Source organism: Meriones unguiculatus, unplaced genomic scaffold (assembly GCF_030254825.1).
Source record: "Meriones unguiculatus strain TT.TT164.6M unplaced genomic scaffold, Bangor_MerUng_6.1 ChrUnknown_unordered_Scaffold_136, whole genome shotgun sequence".
Classification (NCBI taxonomy): Eukaryota; Metazoa; Chordata; class Mammalia; order Rodentia; family Muridae; genus Meriones; species Meriones unguiculatus.
Genome location: NW_026843724.1, coordinates 1 through 12,500, shown reverse-complemented (window position 1 = coordinate 12,500; position 12,500 = coordinate 1). Strand labels below are relative to the sequence as shown.

Here is a 12,500-nt window from a genome sequence, read left to right as displayed (position 1 = left end):
TTTTTTTTTAAGATTTGTTTGTTTGTTTGTTTGTTTGTTTGTTTCTTTATTAATTGTTCTGCCTGCATGTGTGCCTGCAGGTCAGAACAGATCTCATTATAGATGGTTGTTATCCACCATGTGGTTGCTGGGAATTTGGTAGAACAGCCAATGCTCTTAACCTCTGAGCCATCTCTCCAGCCCCGCCCCCCCCTTTTTTTTTTTTAACATGAATGGCTGATTAAATGTGCCTGCATGCATGTACCCGAAGAGGGCGCCAGAACTCCATTATAGACTGTTGTGAGCCATCTCTCCAGTGTGTATTTATCTCCCTCCCTCCCTCCCTCCCTCCCTCCCTCCCTCCCTCCCTCCCTATCCCAGACTCAGAGATCTGCCTGCCTGCTCCATTTTGATTTTTTTTTTTTTAACTGATATGTAATGTCTAGGTAAAGGTTGAGCATGTTACCTTTCTCTTTTTTCTCTCCCCGCCATCATAACAGTGTGCGGCGGTGCTTGCTTGCTTGCTCGCTCGCTCCTCGAGGTGTGTGCGATTGGCCCTTCCTTATCAGCCTGCCTGCACACTGTCTGCCCGAGCCAAGGGGGAAACGGGGGTGGGGGGCGGGAGGGCACACGGAGGAGAGGAGATGGGCATTGGGAAGCATGGTGTTCTCTAAAAATTTGAATCGGAATCGTTCTTTCAAATAGACCAATCTGCTCTACTCTGCTTTGCTTTGCGGGGCCAAACGTAATGGACTCCTCCCCACTGACATGCTTCCTTTTTGCTATCCATGCAGGGTTCCCTGACCACCCTGGCGAACAGGACAGGACGGAGGCGAGAATCAAAGGCACGGCCAGAAAGAGGAGTTTGAGGTGTGGGACTGCTATGCCCCGGCACAGTCAGCTGGACTGACTGACTGCCCTCCTTCTCGAGGCGGGACGCAATCACGCATACAAACAAAAGACTACCTCTTTCCAGCAGAAGAAGATGGCCCTTCCTTCCTCTTCCTCTTGACTCACAGGTGGTACTCTATCTACCTGCTTCCCAGCCCACCTGAGCCACCCCCCCCCTTCACTTTACGCTCAATTACAATAAATAAATGAATGACTACGAAGTTTCTAGTTGGTTCATTGACTTATGTTGTTTCTCTCTGTGAGCTAATTTTTACCACTGCCCACTCGTGTGTGTGTGTGTGTGTGTGTGTGTGTGTGTGTGTGTGTGTGTGTGCGTGCGTGCGCGCGCGCGTGCGCTTGGGACTGGAAAAACAGCCGGTATACTCTTCAGGCAGGTGCAAGATCTCTGGGGTTCTGTTTGTTTGTTTTTCTTTTTCTTTCTTTCTTTCTTTCTTTTTTTTTTTTTTTTTTTTGTTCTTGTTTTGGTGGTGGTGGTGGTGGTGGTGGTGGTGGTGGTGGTGGTGGTGGTGGTGGTGGTGGGTCGTGTTTTTCCACTGTGATTTGTTTTAAAACTCACTCCATTTGAAGATCTGCAAGTGACCTTCAAGATTTACTTGGGCTTCTTAGAAGAACCTCTGGTTCCTCTCTCTAGTCTTCTTCGGGCAAATTCAAATTGACCCCTCTGAGGAAGGCTGTAAGTTCTTTTTATATGCCACCCCCCCCCTCCCCGATTATTCTATTTTCTTTAACTGGTATTCTGCCTCCGTATGTGAGAGTTCCCTAAAACTGGAGTTACAGAAGGTTGCGACCCGCCTGCAAGGTGGGTGCCCCTTGACCATCGCTCTTCTGGGAGTGTAGAGTAGAGGCATTCATTTTTCTCCCCCTCTGGGTTTGCAGGCTGGATAATGGTTAGTATCCACTTCTCCCTGAACAAATCTGAGGGTGACTCTTCACAGCTAAAGGATCTGCCTTCATTCACAGTTTCCCTCCTTGAGATTTGGGGCGGGCTGCGGGGAAGGGGGTCGATCGATCGATCGATCGATCGATCGATCGGCGGGGTGGGGGTGGGAGGGGAGGATCGGCAGGGCAGATGGGGAGGGAGCGGAGTCTTCTTTCCCAGTGGAGAGACAGGGCCTCCAAACTGCCTCTGCCTCTCAGGCAGGCGTGCACCACCACGCCCGGCTCCGGTTCGGTTCGACATATTCAACCGATATTTAATTTCTAGGGAAAGCTTGACCGGAGGAACTGGAGGGAATGGCTCAGTGGTTAATAGCACTGGGTACTCTTCCAAAGGACTCAGGTTCAATTTCCAGAACCCACGCGGCAGCTCGTCTGTAACTTCAGTTCTATCTAGGTGATCGGACACATAAAATAAAAGTATAAATAAATAAATTATTTGGGGTTGGGGATTTCCCTCAGTGGTAGGTAGATCGCCTGCTTAGCAAGCGAAAGGAAGGTCCTGCCTGGGTTGTTTGGTCCTCATCTGGGGGGTGGGGGTGGGGAGATAGATAAAAATAAATAAAATAAAAAAAAAATAAAGCTGAAATTATGGTCTCCAACACCCAACACACACACACACACGCACGCGCGCGCGCACACACACACACACACACACCTTTCTCATCTTATCTTTGATTTTCTGGTTTTAAATAAGCACACCCCAGGGACTGATGAAACTGTAAATTGCAAGAATTGCCTGGGGTTTCCAAGAAGACTGACTGACTGACTGACTGACTGACTGGCAGGAGCCTCCTGAGACTACTAGCTCTGCTGGAAAATCTACCTAGTATGGAGGATGGCGTCTCATAACCATATAGGCGGCTCCCCTTTGTCCAGCTGGGAGTGAGTGGTTGGATAGGCAGGAAAACAGAGTCAGCAAAGTTCAGCTGTGTTATTTGTCGGGGGTGGGTGTTCCCATTACCCCAAACTCCTCCTTGATCCTCTCCACCCACCCAAAATCTGCCCGGGGCCTGCCTGCTTACATTATAACATTATACCAGTGAGAATCTGCTGGAGAAAAATGATATTTCCTTCTCTGGTGGTTGTCATTTCGAGATAATTTCTGGGTCAGAGATATAGGGGGCTTGTCTCTCGATTTTCCCTCTCAGAGCTGGGGCCCAATCTGGCCTAGACTTATTGCATGGCCCGGATTCACCCCCCCCCTTAAATATTTAAAAGCAGGCACACGCAGAGAGGCATTTGAAAGAGGTCTTTAAAGGTAGTTAGTACTGTGTACTTTTCTTCATTTCATTAATAAAGCAGATTCGGATTGCTTGTGTAGAGAGAAAATATTTTTCTGCCTGCCTGCCTGCCTGACTGCCTGCCTGCCTGCCTGCCTGCTTGCTTTTCTCCCTCTCCAAGTGGGTTTCTTAATGAGTGGAACAGGGAATGTCTCTGACAGGAACTCACTTGGGGGTAGCAGCCTTGCCAGGCCACAGAGGAGGGCAATGCAGACAGCCCTGATGAGATGGGATTGGGAGGGGATGAGGGAGAGGGCTACAGCTGGGATACAAAGTGAATAAACTGTAACTAATATAAAAATAAAAATTTTATTAAACAAACAAACAAAAAATAGGCTGTCCTCGAACTTACAACTGTCTCCTTTTATGCTGTCATAAAAGTCGTGTGCCACCTTGCCTGGCTTCTTTTCTTTCCTTTTTCCTTTTTCCTGGCCTGGGCCTTTGGTCCCATCCTGTATTTTTATTATGGTCTGGGTGAACCCACGGGTAAAATGAAAGTTAAAGAGAGAGAGAGAGAGAGAGAGAGAGAGAGAGAGAGAGAGAGAGAGAGGGAAATCCAGCTGAGTGGGGTGGTTGGTTTATGGTTTAAGTCACAGCGCTACTGGAGAGGCGGAAGCAGGCAGATCTCTAAGGCCGACCTGGTCTACCGACTGAGTTCTGGGGCAGTGGAAACCAATCCACAGAGAGACCCTGTCTCCTCCGGTGCACCGAAAAAAGGGGGGTGGGAGTGATTCAGGGAACAGTTTCCTCTCATTAATACACAACTAAGAGCGGTCCCCACCAAATAAAACAAAACGGGGTAAAAAAAAAAAAAAAAAAAAAAAAAAAAAGAGTCGTCCCTTCTGTCCCCTGGGAGAGGAACAACAAAGTTCTTTAGAATTCCTGGAATGCGGCCCCACCGGTTTAACACAGCAACGATGGGTGTGCCGCTGAGCTGAGGGAGGAGTGAGTGAGCTGGAGGTCCCCTCCTCCTCCTCCCCCCCCTTCCCCCATCCCCCCTCCTCCCCCCCCCCCCCCCGCCCACCCCGGCCCTTGCTCTCTTGCCTGGCCTTATTGCAGATTTTTTCAAAAAATATGTGGAAGAAGTGTACCTCTATAACAGAGTGTGCTGTTGTTTTTCACATTCTGATGGTTCTGTAATCTCTGACTGATCATGATTTTTCAAAGAGTTTCTGACTTCATTCCAGCAATTTGCAAAACCTTCCTGGGGCTCGGGGGAAGATGGACTGCTGGGAGCTCTTCGAACCTCCAAATGCCGAGCGCCAAAGGGAGATGAAACAAATTAATGACGAAGGACGTGCATTCCTTCTAGGTTTAGTCCAAGGATGAGGATACGATGAGAGAGATCATCTGAATATCGAAACAAAGAATATATGGCTACCCATACGAGACAGACACCTGTATTTTAGAAAAACTTTGACATTAAAACAAAACAAACAAACAGACACAGAAACCCCTCTTACTCTGTAGAAACAAACCATCACAGAGGTTTAGTGTCGCTCGCTCTTTACTCTGATTTTTAAAAGAGAGAGATACCATGACAATCAGAGGGCTCCCTGTAAATACAGTAGGGATAGAGACATAGAGCAGGATTAAACACCCCTCTCTCCCATGTCTCCTGGCTGACAACACCGTTTCTTGACCCTGAATCTGAGAATCCAGGGTTCAGTTCCCTCTAACTCTTTTCCTTTAGAGCTTTAGAGGCTCTCTCCACAACCAGAGGCCCATGGCAGTTTAAGAGTTAAATTATATAAAGATTATATAAAGAGTTTTTTGTTTTTTGTTTTTTTTTTTTTTTTTTTTTTTGCCACAACCAGCAGCCCCAAGTAGCAGCAGCCATCATCAGGTCATCCCTGACTCTGACACCTGCCTTGTCTGCTGGAAGATGGTTGGTCTCTGGCAATAGATTGTTTAGCAAGGTTAGGGAAAATCTTACGGAACAATTTGAAGTTCACTCTTACTAGTTGAGCGAGGAGCTCTTTCTTTCTTTCTTTCTTTCTTTCTTTCTTTCTTTCTCTCTCTCTCTCTCTCTCTCTCCTCCCTCCCTCCCTCCCTCTCTCTGTCTCTCTCTTCTTTCTTTCTTTCTTTCTTTCTTTCTTTCTTTCTTTCTTTCTTTCTTTCTTTCTTCTCTCCCTCTCAGCGTGTGCGTCTACCAAACTTACACAGAGAAACCCCATCTCAAATGAGCCGAAACTAAAACAAAACAAAACAAAACAAAAAACAATTGAAATAAAAAGATTATAAACTTCTGCTTTGAACTCATCATGAGCATACGGATGAAACTATGGGCCAGGCTGGACACACACTAAGAGATTCGCCTGCCTCTGCCTCTCAAGTGCTGGAATTTTGTGTTTGCTTGGTTCGGGTTTGGGTGGCTTCCCTAGGTGCTGTGCTGGAAATGGTTGGTCTGGAAATGGTTGGTCTCTAGCAATAGATTGTTTAGCTAGCGAGGCTGGGTAACTGTGCTTTTTGTCGGTGGCTCCGACGTAGAAAATCTTAGGGAACTATTTGGAGTTCGGAAAAGTTTACTTTTGTTACTCCCGTCTCCTTCCCGCCGGCGCTTGCTGCGCGGGCTGTGTGTGCGCTCTGCTGTGGCCCGAAGCTGGCTGCTGCTGTGTGAGTCAGGTGACCTCGGACGAGTTGCGCTGCCCGCGCTGGCCACTCGCTCAAAGCTCACTCACCCTGCCCGGCCTCTGTCCCCTGGTCATCCTCTGAGGCGCTAGCCGCACCGCCCCTGGCAGGCAGGCAGGCAGGCAGGCAGGCAGGCAGGCAGGCAGGCAGGCAGGCAGGCAGGCAGGCAGGCAGGCAGGCAGGCAAGAAGCACCCGCTTCCCCGACACCCCCCCCCCCCCAAGCCCCATCGTGGCCGCTGCTGGGTCGTGGACCCCTAGCCAAGCTCGTGGTTCCCTGCTCAGGGCAGTTTGAACTGCTACCTAGGACTTGGGCTCCTGCTTGGCCTGTACAGGCTAGCTGCTGGATTGCTGATACTTGGATTGCAGTTCTAACAACGAGTACATCCACTGCTGGTTAGAAATGGCGTAGATATTTACATTCGCATTCGCTGACCGTCTACCTCTTAACATGCTGCTTCTCGGTTAGATCTCATCGGTTCAACTTCCGTTCTTTGGCCTTTAAAATAATTCACTACGGAGCCCAGACCGTCCTCGAACTCCTGATCCACCCCCCCCCGCACCTCCCCCTTCCCGGGGCAGGCATCGCTCTGTCACCGTGCCCGGCTGCATCCTTTCAGATTTTCCCAGACAGCTGGGCGGTGATCGGCGTGTTCTTATCTGTCATCCATTCGATTTTAAGCTTACACTAAAATTTAGTTACATTTAGTGGAAAAAAAAAAGTTCGTTCCCTCCCTCCCTCCCTCCCTCCCTCCCTCCCTCCCTCCCTCTCTCTCTCTCTCTCTCTCTCTCTCTCTCTTTCTCTCTCTCTCTTTCTTTCAAATAAGCCCAAACAGAATGGTGGAGTTCTAGGACTACTACGACGAGAAACCCCTGACTGTACAGGAATCAATCAAACAAACAAACAAACAAAACCAGGATGCCAGCACTTGGGAGGCAGAGGCCAGTCAAATAATAATAATAATAATAATAATAATAATAATAATAATAATAATAATAATGTGTTGTTCCAGCAAATCAATTGTATTTTTCCTTTTATATTTTAATGACAAATAATAAAAATTAAAATTAACATGAATGATTCATCAGTTCATTACAGACTTAGGTTTGCCCTGTCGTGACGATATGCTTTTCAGTTTGTTTGTTTGTTTGTTTGATTGCTTGCGCTACCATGCATGCCTGGCCTATGTTTTGTTTTTATTTCTTGTTTGGTTGACACAAGATTTTGAGACGATGTCTCCCTGTATTGGCTGTCTTTCATACCGAGTAGATGCCTTGACACAGGTTTTCTCATGCCTTGAAGATATCTCTAGTTCTTTTTTATTTTAGGTGTGTGTACTCTCAACCGCTGAGCCCCCAAATTTATTTATTAATTTATTTATTACTTGTTCAGTTATTTATTATGTAGCTATTTATAAAATTTGAGATAAGCTCTCTCTTCATAATCTCTCTCTCTCTCTCTCTCTCTCTCTCTGTATGTCTGTGAGAGGAGACAGAGAGACAGACAGACAGACAGACAGACAGAAACAGAGACAGAGAGCTATATTTTAAAATTAAAGAAGGTAATGAATTAAAAACGAACAAGCTTGTTTTTTTGTTTTTGTTTTTGTTTTTGTTTTTTTTTTTTGGTTTTCAGGTTTTCTTTTTCTCTTCAGATAGGGTTGTCTGGAACTCACTCTGGAGACTAGGATGGGCTCAGACCCGGAGGAGGTTGGTTGACTGGCATCTGAGGCCCCAAGTGCTGGAAGTCTGTTTTGTTTGGTTTTCTTTTCCTTTGCAGTAAGTGGTGTCCCTGTGTAGTGCTGGAACTCACTCCGAACTCACTCCGGAGACCGGACTGGACTCTTCCTCTTCTTTTTCCTTTCCTTTTCTTTCTGGTTTGGGTTTTTGTTTGGCATGCAGTGGCTATCCTGCCACTAGCTCTGGAGACCAGTTTGACCTTGAAACAGAGAGAAAGCCTGCTTCTTCTTTTCTGTTGTTGTTTTTGTTTCTTTGTTTGTTTGTTTTTTTTTGTTTTTTGTTTTTTTTTTCTCCTGACCCCGATCCCAAGTCCTGGGTCTGTGCAATGGTGCCGAACCAGTTGGCTGTCAGCCTTCTTGTCTATCCCTCTAGCTTGTTGATGAATTGTTCTTGCTTGGTTGTTGTTTTTCTTTTTTAATATTATTATTTTTTTTAATATTAATCACAGGTTATTTACTTTTTATCCCAGCCGTAGCACCCCCCCACCCCGCCCTAATTTCTTGGTTGATTTTAACTGTATTATTTATATTGTGTGTGTTTTTGTTTTGCCTGCCAACCTGCCTGTCTTCCTGCCAGTATCCTTACAGCCCCAGTTTGTAAGTTTCACATTTAGAGTTAGAATTTGTTCGGAGAGATAAGTAATGTGCAGGCCTGTACTGCCACCACCAGCACAGACTCTAATTCAACGTGTTTGTGTGTGTGTGTGTGTGTGTGTGTGTGTGTGTGTGTGTGTGTTTGCTTGTTTTGTTTATTTATCCATTCATCCATTCTTTTGTTTACTGGTTGTTTTGTTTTTTTCTGCTTTTGTTTTGTTTGTTTGTTTGTTTGTTTGTTTCCAGCCTTGGTAGCCTTGGTTTTGTAGACCAGGCTGGCCTGGAACTCAGAGAGATCCACTTGCCTCTCTCTGACTCCCCGAGTCCTGGGATGACAGTCATGTGCTACCATGCCCGGCCTATGTTTTAATTTCATTTCTTGTTTGGTTGACACAAGTTTTTGGAGACAATGTCTCTCTGTATTGGCTGTCTTTCATACCGAGTAGATGCCTCGGCACAGTTTTTCTCACCCCTTGGAGACTTCTCTAGTTCTTTCTGATTTTTTTTTTTTTTTTTAACTTATTGGTCTTTATTTCATGTGCGTTGATGTGAGGGTGTCAGAAGACCTGGAACTGAAGGCCCTGAGCTGCCATGTAGGGACTGGGAGTTGAGTGTGGGACCTTGAGAAGGAAGACCAGACCATGTGCTCTTAACCACTGAGCCATTTCTCCAGCCCCTGAATTTGTTTGTTTGTTTGTTTATTATTTGTTCGGTTATTTATTATCTAGTTATTTATTTGAGACAAACTCTCTCTCTACATCACTTCTCTCTCTCTCTCTCTCTCTCTTTCTCTCTCTGTATGTCTGTGAGATACAGAGAGCTAGCTATATTTTAAAATTAAATAAGGGAACGAGAAATTAAAAACAAACAAGCTTTGGTTTTTTGTTTGTTTGTTTTGTTTTGTTTTGTTTTAGTTCACATATATTTTTTTCTCTCCAGATATGGGTGGCTGCCCTGCCACTCACTCTGGAGACCAGTCTGGCCTTGAAACAAAGAGAAGGCCTGCTTCTGCTGTTTTTGTTTTCATGCTTTTTGTTTGCTTGTTTGTTTTCTTCTAGGCAGTGAAGCAAGGGTGGGGGGGGGGGGGTAGAAGAGAAAGAAAGACACACATCACACACAGAGATCCCCCCCTCTCTCAAACACACACCAGAGAGAGAGAGAGAGAGAACTAAAGATATGATAAAGAATATAAACCAGAAGAAGAAAAAAAAAAAAAAAGCCTGATTCCTGGAATTAGAGAAATACAAGGAAGACAAGCTGGGTGTGGTGGTACATTCCTTTAGGCCCAGCACCTTGAAGGCAGAGGCAGGCAGATCCCTGGGTTTTAAGCCTGCTTTGCAGATGGTATCCTTTCTCGGGAAACCTTGTTTCACATAACCTAAAAACAAAACAAAACAAAACAAAAAACTAAGTAACTAAGTAAGTGCATGAATAAAATAAACAAATCATAAGGAGTGACTGTCATGGCGTTCTCTTTGTTATTCTCTTTCATGTTATCATTCTGAGGAATGATACATACATTAGTATGTATCCTGACACCATAAACAAGTGTTGTGTGTGTGTGCGCGCGCGCATACTGAGCTTTGGTTAAAAGGCTTTCTTTGCTTTCTGCCAACATTCGACATGATTTCATGGCTAGAAAACCACCCAGCGTGGCCAGAAGTAACATTACCACCGTATCCCACGTGCTTTTGTTTCTAGAAGTGATAAAGCAAATGTTTGGACAGTGCGTTCAGGAGCAGCTGTACATTAGTGTCCCGACATGTTCAAAGATGTGCGTGTGTGAAAACACCTTAAAGAAAAGTTAGGTGTCTTCTTGGAGTTGATTGTTTCTCCCAGAGACAACGTTCGGTCAACTGCTTTAACAAGCTTAGGCAGACAGAAGTACATGTTCTGTACCATTCACGGTGCTTTTAACAAGAGATGTTCTTACGACTTGACTCTCCGGACGCTAACGAGGTTATCGATGTATGACTATTTCCTAAACGGATGTTTGGAAGGTGCAGTTTAATTTAAGATTAAATTGAATGGACAATAGGATAACAAGAAGCTTCGGTTTTTGTTTTGTTTGTATTTTTTTTTTGTGGGGGGGGTGTTTCTTTTTCTCTTCCACAGGGTTTCTTTGATATATGCATGGCTGTGTGGTTTTTAAATTTTAGTTAATTTGTATTTATTTAAAATGTGTATTTATTTGTATGTATTTGTATTCATAAACTCATTTAATTTATTTAATTTCGGAAGAGGTCAGTTCTATACTAGACTACGCTGTCTGTGTACACACAGAAAGATAGAGAGTGTGACAGAGAGACAGAGAGTGTATCAGAGAACTGTATTTTAAAATTAAGTTGAAGGGAAAACTATGTCACCAGAAAGTAAAAACAAAGAAGCTTTTTTTTTCTTTTCTCTGTTTCTCTGAAACAAGCATGGCTGTGTGTGTGTGTGTGTGTGTGTGTGTGTGTGTGTGTTTAATTTGTGTTTTCAAAGATGCCATGTGGTCAACAGCTGAGCAAATTTAGGAATTTAGCCAAATTAGACTATACCCCTCTTTCCCTCTCTCTCTCCCCAGCCCTGCAAGATTATAAACTTCTGTTTTCAACTCATCATGAGCATACGGATAAAACTATGGGTCAGGCTGGACACACACTAAGAGATTCGCCTGCCTCTGCCTCTCAAGTGCTGGAATTTAAAGTTTACTTTTGTCTCCTTCCCACCGGCGCTTGCTGCGCGGGCTGTGCGCTCTGCTGTGGCCCGAAGCTGGCTGCTGCTGTGTGAGTCAGGTGACCTCGGACGAGTTGCGCTGCCCGCGCTGGCCACTCGCTCAAAGCTCACTCACCCTGCCTGGCCTCTGTCCCCTGGTCATCCTCTGAGGCGCTAGCCGCACCGCCCCCGGCAGGCAGGCAGGCAGGCAGGCAGGCAGGCAGGCAGGCAGGCAGGCAGGCAGGCAAGAAGCACCCGCTCCGCCGACCCCCCCCCCCCCCCCCAGGCCCCATCGTGGCCGCTGCTGGGTCGTGGACCCCTAGCCAGGCTCGCGGTTCCCTGCTCAGGGCAGTTTGAACTGCTAGCTAGGACTTGGGCTCCTTTGGAGACTCGAGTCAGGCCTGCTTGGCCTGTACAGGCTAACTGCTGGATTGCTGATACTTGGATTGCAGTTCTAACAACGAGCACATCCACTGCTGGTAGATATTTACATTCGCATTCGCTGACCCTCTACCTCTTAACATGCTGCTTCCCGGTCCTCGAACTCCTGATCCACCCGCCATCCCCCCTTCCCGGGACCGGCATCGCTCTGTCACCGTGCCCGGCTGCATCCTTTCAGATTTTCCCAGAGATGATGGGTTGAATGTGAGGACAGTCTGCTTTACCTGGACTAGGAGTCTGCGTTAACAAGCTTAGGCAGAGAGACAAACATGCTTCTTAGGGAACGATTTGTGAACCTCCAAATGCCGAGCACCAATGCAGAGCACAAATGCAGAGACACCCACGCACGCACGCACGCACGCACGCACACACACACACACACACACACACACACACACACACACACACACAGAGAGAGACAGAGACAGAGATATAGTCGTATTTTATGTGCGTTAGTGTGAAGGTGTCAGATCCCTTGGAACTTGTGAGCTGCCGTGTGGGTCCTGGGAATTGAACCCGGGTCCGCTCGGAAGAGCCGACAGACAGTGCTCTTAAGCACGGAGTCATCTCTCCAGGCCCTGAAAGATGAAACGTTAACCCAAAAGTTTTTCCCTTTCCTTTTCGTCGGGTCGTCTTTCTGCGTTTAAGTGATCGTGTGCGTGCGTGGACCACTTCATCTTCTCCATGTCTAGCGATTGCGAGTTTCATCGAGTTTAGTGATACCTTTTCTTATTTTTTATTTTTTGATTTTTAAAAGATTGATTTATTTTATGCATACGAGTGTTGTATCTGCATTTACATCTGCCAGAAGAGGGAATCGGTTCACCTGATAGATGGTTTGTGAGCCACCATGTGGTCCCAAGAGTCATTTTTTCCCTTTCTTTTTTCATCGTGTCATCTTTCTGTGTAATGGACCGTGTGCGTGGACCCCTTGATCTTCTCCATCTCTAGCGACTGACGTGGAGTTGAGTACTCTAGGCTGCTAGCACCTGTGATGTCTTTTTATTTTTTAATTTTTTTTAAAGATTTATTTACTTTGGGTATACGAGTGTTGTATCTGCATTTATATCTGCCAGAAGAGGGAATCGGTTCACCTTCTAGACGTATCACTTTTCTGTTTTCTTCTCAACTGAGTTCAGAAACGCGGTTCCATATTTTCCTGTACTTAGTTCGCCACGCTGTGCTATGCCTTTCCGTTCTTACCTTGGAGAGACGTTTTATGTGTTCTTCTGTACTATGCCAGATAGATAGATAGATAGATCACTTTTCTGTTTCTTCTCAGCATAGCTC

General features: G+C 45.9%; 1 long non-coding RNA gene across 1 annotated transcript; it reads left to right on the top strand.

Annotated features, from left to right (window-relative positions):
• The first annotated feature begins 341 nt into the window (after positions 1 to 341).
• Positions 342 to 1,091, top strand: LOC132651991 (uncharacterized). The gene is made up of 2 exons (XR_009589500.1): positions 342 to 520; positions 774 to 1,091. It is a non-coding gene; the product is annotated as an uncharacterized LOC132651991 (long non-coding RNA).
• Positions 1,092 to 12,500: the final 11,409 nt, after the last annotated feature.